The sequence below is a fragment of the Rattus norvegicus genome, chromosome 2 (genome assembly GCF_021556685.1).
Source record: "Rattus norvegicus strain SHRSP/BbbUtx chromosome 2, alternate assembly SHRSP_T2T, whole genome shotgun sequence".
NCBI lineage: Eukaryota > Metazoa > Chordata > Mammalia > Rodentia > Muridae > Rattus > Rattus norvegicus.
Window position 1 is genome coordinate 94180744 of NC_141535.1, and position 8218 is coordinate 94188961.

The following is an 8218-nucleotide window of genomic DNA, read 5'->3' on the forward strand; positions in this document are numbered from 1 at the left end:
GTACCACTTGGTTTAATGTGGAATCAGCAAGAGCTGTGGAGGAGCCACTGATGTGGATTAGGGAGGAGGGGTGGCATGGACAAAGAAGCTTTTCAGACGTGAAGACCAAAGGGGGCTTGCCTAGCTGAAGAGATCAATAACAAAGAACAGACAAAGCCCTACCAGATGTGCTGAAAACTTCATGAGATGAATAACATTTGAGATCTATAATGACGGTTTTTATAAATTTCTAACCTTGAAACCACTTCTTTGAAGATAATTTTTAAATTTGACAATGCAACAATTGTAACTTCTTTGGGGCCAGTCTAAAAATATCTTTGTAACAGCCCCTTTTGGTCCTCCTAACCTGTCCCCGGTGCATCCAACGCTCTCGGCTATCCCAGTCTACCTATTCTTCAGTGCTCGCCCGATGGCCCACTTCTCACTGCAGTCATGGACGACATCAAGAAAAAGATGCCGCAAGGCCCTGGGTTCGGTCCCCAGCTCCGAAAAAAAGAACCAAAAAAAAAAAAAAAAAGAAAAGAAAAGAAAAGAAAGAAAGAAAGAAAGAAAGAAAGAAAGAAAGAAAGAAAGAAAAAGATGCAGATGCTGAAACTAGACAAGGAGAGTAGCATCAACCACACGGAGCAGGTCGACGCTGACAAGAAGCAAGCTGAAGACTGAAGCAAGCAGCTGGAGGAAGAGCAGCCGGGCCTCCAGAAGAAGCTGAAGGGGACAGGGGATGAGGTAGAAAAGTACTCCTGAGTCTGTGACGGATGCCCAGGAGAAACTGGAGCAGGCCAAGAAGAAGGCCACCGACGCTGAAGTAATGTGGCTTCTCTGAACCGCCGCATTCAGCTCATAGAGGAGGAGTTGAATCGGGCACAGGAGCACCTGACTCTCAGCCTTGCAAAAGCTGGAGGAGGCTGAGAAAGCCGCTGATGAGAGCAAGAGAGGAATGAAGATCATTGAAAACCGGGCCATGAAGGACGAGGAAAAGATGAAGCAGCAAGAGATGCGGCTGAAGGAAGCCAAGCACATCACTGAGAACTCAGACGCAAATATGAGGAGGTGGCCAGGAAGCTGGTGATCCTGGAAGGAGAGCTGGAGCGCTCTGAAGAGAGAGCCGAGGTGGCTGAGAGCAGAACCAGGCAGCTGGAGGAGGAGCTTCGAACCGTGGACCAATCCCTCAAGTCGCCCATAGTCTCGATAGTCTCGGAGGAGGAGGATTCCACCAAAGAGGACAAATTTGAAGAAGAGATCAAACTTCCGGAGGAGAAGCTGAAGGAGGCTGAGACCCGAGCAGAGTTTGCTGAAAGATCTGTGGCAAAGTTGGAGAAAACCATTGATGACCTGGAAAAGACTTTGGCTAGTGCCAAGGAAGAGAACGTGGAGATTCACCAGACCGTGGACCAGACCTTAGACCAGACCCTTCCGGAACTCAACAACCTGTAAGGGCTGGCCCTACTGCCTACCAGTAGTTGCCTCCTCAGGCCGATAAACTGATGTTCCTGACAATAAACAAACAAACAAGCAAATAAATAAATAACTTTGTGAGGAACTTGGGGGTGGGGGTGGGGTGGGGCAGGGACACAGCTCCATTGGTAAAGTCCTTCTATGAGGACCTGATTTTAATCCTCAGAAACTACACTTTAAAAGACTGGATCACAGTGTAAGTTTATAATTCTACCTTTGGAAAAGCAGAGGCAGGAAGACCCCTGAGGCTCTCAGGCCAGGCAGCGGAGACTTAGAGGTAGCCAGTGCTGGAGGAACAGCTATGGCTGTCCCCTGGCTTTCACACACACCTGCATCAACAAGCGCACACAACGGAAAGGCAGAGAGAGCCCAGGGGTCACTCCAGGGCTTCATTCAGACCTCCTTGCTGAGAATAGTGTCACATGACTTTGCCAAGTTGCCAGAGAAGATAGGGAATGTTTTTTTTTGTTTTAAGATTTATGTATTTATTTTCTGTATAGAAGTACACTGACATTGTCTTCAGACACACCAGAAGAGGGCACACAGGAGCCTGGAGGCAGGAATGGATGCAGAGGCCATGGAGGAGTGCTGCTTACTAGGTTGCTCCTCATGGCTTGTTCAGCCTGCTTTCTGATTGTACCCAGGACCACCAGCCCAGGGTGGCCTCATCTACAAAGGGCTGGGTCCTCCCCTATCAATCGCTTATTAAGAAAATGCACTCAGGCTTGCCAACAGGAGGCATTTTCTTAGTTGAGATTCTCTCCTCTCAGATGACTTCAGCTTGTTAAGTTGACATAAAACTGTACAGCACAATTGACCCCTTGTCATCTTGACACACAAAGACATCACTGTAAATCCACATTTCCTTTCTCACTCATCTCTTAAGACCTCACATTAGAAACATAAATAACTGAAAAGGTCCCACCACCTTTACAAATCCAAACACATTAAAAATTCAATCTCTTTAAAAATATATACTCTCTTTAAACCATCCTAAATCTTTCTTTTTTAAAGTTTAAAGACTCTCAGCTGTGGGCTCCTATAAAAATCAAAATTAAGTTAAATTAGTTCTTCAAGGGGGAAGAACCAGGGCACAGTCACAATCTGAACCAAGCAAAACCCAACTCCATTAGTGTAAATAGCCCAATGGCCAGTTATCAGGGTTCAGTCACGATCCTCTGGGCTCCTCTGCGGAGTCGACTCGCTTCTCCAGCTCTGCAGCACACACCTTGTCTTCTAGGCTCTGGCTAACTCCATTCCACAGTCGCTGCTGCTCTTGGTGGCCATGCCATGAGACTGGCATCTCTGAAACTCCTTGCTGGAACTGGGCTGCACTTTCACCAATACCCTCTTCTGGGATTCTAGCCCTGCCACACAGTGCCCAGCCTCAGCTGCTCTCCATGACCCCTTCATGCCTTCAAAGCCACCATCACCTGGGTGGCTCTTACACCACCAAGTTCAGCTGCCACACAAGATCCACCCTCGGCCACTTCTGGAACACAACTTCTGTTGTCAGGAAGCGGCCTGTTTTTATTCTTTTCTTTTTTCCCCCTTTAAAAATGTTTCTTCTTCTCTCATACTACAGTTTCCCCTCCGTCCACTCCTCCCAACCTCTCCTCAGCTCCCCTCTCCTCAGATCCACTCCTCCTCCATGTTCCTTCAGAAAAGAGCAGGCCTGCCAGGGACATCAACTTAATGCAGCATAACAAGTTACAATAAGACCGGGCACAAAACCTTATATCAAGGCTGGGTGGGGCAACCTAGTAGGAAGAAAAGGGTCCCAAGAGCAGGCAAGAGTCAGAGACACCCTCCCCTCCCCCGTAGGCATCCCACAGGAACACCAAGCTACACAACCATAACATACACGCAGAGGACCCAGAGCAGACTCATGCAGGCTCTGTGATTGCTTCTTCCATCTCTGTGAGCCCCTATGAGCCCTGTGGGCTGTGTTCTCCCGGCATCCTCAACCTCTCTGGCTCCTATAATTCTCCCTTGAACGTCTTCCAAGTGGTTCCCCAAACTCTGCTGAATACTTGTCAGCCTGCTTTCTTGTAGAACTCAGGACCACGAGCCTAGGGATGGCACCACCCACCATGGGCTGAGGCTCTCCTGAATCAATCACTAATTCAGAAAATGTTGTAGAGGCTTGCCTGCAGCCCAGTCTTAGGGAAGCATTTTCTTTTCTTTTTTCTCCCTTTTATTAAACATAGATTCTTTTCTCATACAATGTAATCTGAATACAGTTTCCCCTCTCCTATCCCTCCCAGTTCTTTCCCCACCTCTTCTCCCTTCCAGATCCACTCCCCTTCTGTCTCTCACGAGAAAAGAACAGGCCTCTAAGAGGTAAAAACAAAGCATAAAAAATATAATAAGATAAAACAGAAACTGTCATAATGAAGTTTACAAGTCAAGCCAACAGAAACATAAAAAGAGCCCCAGGAGAAGGCACAAGAGTCAGAAACCCACCCACTCACACACTCAGGAACCTCACAAAACCTCGAACCTGAAAGCTATAGTATGTAGGCAGAGAGCCTGGTACAGCCCTGCGTCAGGCCTGTGCTGCTTCAGCCAGTGAGTTCATATGAGCTTTGCAAGGTTGGTTGATATGAAGGGCCTTGTTCTCCTGGTGGAGGTCCCCTACCTCACCCATTCCTTTCACCTCGTCTTCCTCCCTGAGCTGAGGGGAGGGATTTGATGGAGATGTTCCACTTAGAACTGTGGGTTCCAATATCTCTCTGTCTGGCTGTGGGTCTCTGTTTTTGTTTCCATCTGCAGCAGGAGGAAGGGAGACATTTTCTTAACTGATGTTTCCTCCTCTCAGATGACTTTAGCTGTGTCATTGACATAAAACTATCCAGCCCAGATGAGTAATCATTTGTCCTTGAGACCAAGGTGATTTTCTTTTTCTTTCTTTCTTTTTTTTTTTGAACTTTGTGCTGTGGATGGATGGTTTTTAGTGCACCCATCCAAAATGACTTGATACATGCATTTCAAAAAGTTGTTCACCAACCGCTACACCCCTGACTCTCTGAAGAAGTCTGTGAAATGCTAGATACAAGCCAAAGTAAACCTTGCCGTATGATAGTGTGGAGGGTTCTCTTTGGAAACCGTACTTTCCAAAGTTTATGTTGTTGCATAAAAGCAGAGGGCCTGATCTGTCCCCCTGTGTATTGTGTTTTGTGGGTGAAAGAGAATTGAGAAAGAAACTTTATTTTTTAAAAAGAATTATGTATTCTATGTATATGAGGACACTGTAGCTGTCTTCAGACACACCAGGAGAATGCATCATCGGATCCCATTACAGATGGTTGTGAGCCACCATGTGGCTGCTGGGAATTGAACTCAGGACCTCTGGAAGAGCGAGCAGTCAGTGCTCTTAACCACTGAGCCATCTCTCCAGCCCGAGAAATTCCTTTCTAAGTGATTTAATCCACCAAGGATATAAACCATTGTCAAACCAGCAGTCATCATTGCAAAAGTTTACCTCAGCTTTATATGTTGGCTTTATCTGAACTCTTGTACTGACCGCCCTGGAAGGTTCAGCTTGAGGAACTGAGAGAATGGTTGGTTAATGTGGAGGGCATGAAGGGGCAGAGCTCCAGTAGGCGGCAGGGACACCAAGGCCTAGGTGCTTGTGGTCTTGTATATTATTTCATCTCTGTTGATGACAGTTTGGAACAGGGTTTTGTGCAGTTTGTACTACAGCACACTGTACACACCTATTCACATATGGTAACCAGCCCACGTGATGGCCTCTGGGATGTAAGTTGTAATTGTCAACTTTAGGCTTTAGGATCACCATGGGAACATAGTCTGGGGAAACTGAGTTAGGAAGCCCTCAAATGGCGGCACTGTTCCTCAAGCTGCTGGTTGGGATAAAGAGGAGAATGAGAGCTGAGCGCAGCATTCATTGCTCTCTGCTTCCTGCCTGGGGTCAGAGAGTACCGCTGCCAGGAGGCTTTCCCTGCCACGAGGCTTTCCCTGCCACAGTGCGGTGGGTGTGCTGAATTGCCAAACTTCCTTCCTTGAATCGAGTTTGTCAGGACCTTGTGGCAGCCATTTGAAGAGTGGTTTCTACAGCTTCCAGTTATCACTGTTTTCCGATGTTCTCCTTTCCACGATATGTCGAGATGGCTCTCTGTGGCAGTAATAATTACTGTCAAGGTCATGGAAATACCTTGTCTGAGCTTTCTCTCCCCCATCTCTCTTGCTCTTCCTTCCGCCTCCCCGGCCTCCCCCCCACCTCTGACCTCATGTCACCCCCTCTCTCCTCCTTGGAGAGGCGATCTTTTGAAAGTGTAGTAAGGACATAGAGAGGCCCCATGGGGAGGGGTGTATGTGACAAAGGCTGTCTGCCCCTAGCAGTGTGTGTCATTCTGGAAGCCGAGCCTCCAGCCGTAGTCAAGCCACTGGGTACAGAAGCTGGCTCCACACCTGGACAAATTATGAAATCATAAGCCTTTACGGTTTGAAATCACACACTTTGGCCATGGTTTATATTACTGTCACAGATAACTAATTGTGTGGTTTTTGCTTTCTATCCTAGGGCCCCAAAGATGTTGAGGAGGGTCAAGTCGGCCCAAGCATGCAGATCAGGAAGTTAGCTGCACTGAAGACTTCCTTTGATCGATGGTATAGACAGTAAGCGTGCCAATCAGTCATCCCAGCAGAGCTGGGCCTGGCTCCATGGTGGTATATTCCCAGGATCACCTTCCAAATAATCTATGTGCACACAAGCCCCACCAGCAGGCTCCTTCTCCATGGAAACCCAAACCCCGCCCACTCGGCTCCACCTCCCCAGTGCAGCATGGGAAAATCCTCAGCATGAGTTTTGGTGGAGGCAAAAACCCTCTTGGAGCCTCCGCCTGAGTTTCCGGGTTCATTAGAGGTGCCAGGACGCCTCTGCAAAGAGAATGGACGTTCACGGAAAAGAGCAACAGGCTTGGCCTGACTAAAGTGGACTCCACAAATAAGACATTAATTTTATTGGAGGATTGCCTTGGCAGGATAGTGATACGTTCTTTTTTTCCCTCCTCCTTTTAAAAATAATGAGTGTGTTTTACATGGTATCAGCTTTGAAAGTTTCCTAATTAGGCATTTACAGGTCAAGGGGCTTAGGAGCCTTTTTCTCTTGGCATTAGTAAAGCACAGAATAGTCTTTGAGGGGCTCAGAAAGGGTCAGATGTGCATATTGCATTCCTTATCCCCAAGAGAAACACCCTCTTAGGAGGCCTGGTTGCTCAGTCCAGGCACAGTTAAGAATATGCTGAGACCTTTGGTGTCCACAAAGGGGGAGTCCCAATGGGGAGCTCCACACCTGGCAGTCTGTACTAGGACACAAAGGCTGTCTCAGAAAAGTATTTTCCTGAAGATGACAAATCCAAGCTGCTTTCCTGTGCGAGTACCAGTCCAGTGCAGGGCAGACAGCGCTGTTGTATAAGGTATGTTTAAAGGACGACACTGGAGCAGTGGCACCCATTTCAGCCCAGCCACTGAGCCCCAGGGCTGGGGAAACAAAGGAAGGTCTTGGCATAGCACTTCAGATTCATCTGCCTTGTTTTGACCAAAGCAAAAGTAACCATGTGTTAGATTTTCTTTATTTTAGCGAAAAGATTTCTGTTGCATTGATCTCATTTTGTTGACCACCTGAAGTCAGAGGGGTCTTTAAAGTCGGGCATTAAGAAGACTGTGATGATGGAGCTCCTTTGGCTGGGACACACTTATTTTCCATTTTTCTCATTGCCATGGCCAAGTATTTGACCACAAACTCTTTAGGGAAGAGGTTTTATTTGGTTCCATTTGAGGGACAGTTCATTCTGGTGGGGAAGGCGTGGCCGTGGGCTCTCATGGCTGGATGTCAGTAGTGTGAGGCAGCTAGCTCACATCTCTGAGGACCAGGAAGCAGAGAAAGGATTGCCAGCAACCAGTTTTCTCCTTTCCCCATTTTTATTTCATCTAGGATCCCAACCCATGAGCCTTAGTGGAAAGGCCTTCGAAGGCATCTACAGACACACCCAAATGCTTGCTTCCCTAAGGTACCGGCAGTAACCCAGACAAGCTGGTAATCAAAAGTGACCGGCACAGCACCCGAGAGAGAGACGGCCAAAGCAGTTGGGTAGAAACTTCAGTCAAGACCATCTCCAGCTGACTCAAAGGCAAGCTTAGGTAGCACCCATCTTTAGGGGGTGCCATCTTATGTAGCACCCTGATTTGGGGTGGGGTGGGGTAGGGAAGAACAGGGCATGTACATGTGTGTACATGCATGTGAAGTACACGGCCCAGTTTTGGATGTTTTCCCTCAGATATCATCCACTCTGCTTGTTTCTAAAGACTTGTCTATGTGTGTCTGTTCATGTGAATGTATGTCACTGCGTGTAACTGTCCGAGAAGGCCAGAGAGGGTGTTGGACCTCTCAGAGTTGGAGTTAAAAGTATTATTATCCACTGGGTCTGAGTCCTCTGGAAAAACAGGAAACTCTGCTTTTAATCACTTAGATATCCCTCCAGCCCCCACCATGTTTCTTTGAGGCAGGGGCTCTCATTGACCCAGGGCTCACCCAACAGGCGACTCTGCCTGTGTCTGTTTCCCAGCGACGGCAACAAAAGTGTCCAGCACCATGCCTGGTGTATTAGATGGGTGCAGGGATGGAGCTTGGGAGGCAGTTTACCAAATGAGCCATCTTTCCAAAGTCCTACATTTATGGACATTTGGTTGCTCAATTCACCTTATAAATTCAAATTTATAGCTGGGGTGAAGATAAAAG

At 47.5% G+C, this 8218-nt stretch overlaps 1 pseudogene; it reads left to right on the forward strand.

Annotated features, from left to right (window-relative positions):
- Positions 1 to 432: 432 nt before the first annotated feature.
- Tpm2-ps1 (tropomyosin 2, pseudogene 1) lies at positions 433 to 1449 on the forward strand (annotated as a pseudogene).
- The last annotated feature ends 6769 nt before the right edge of the window (positions 1450 to 8218 follow it).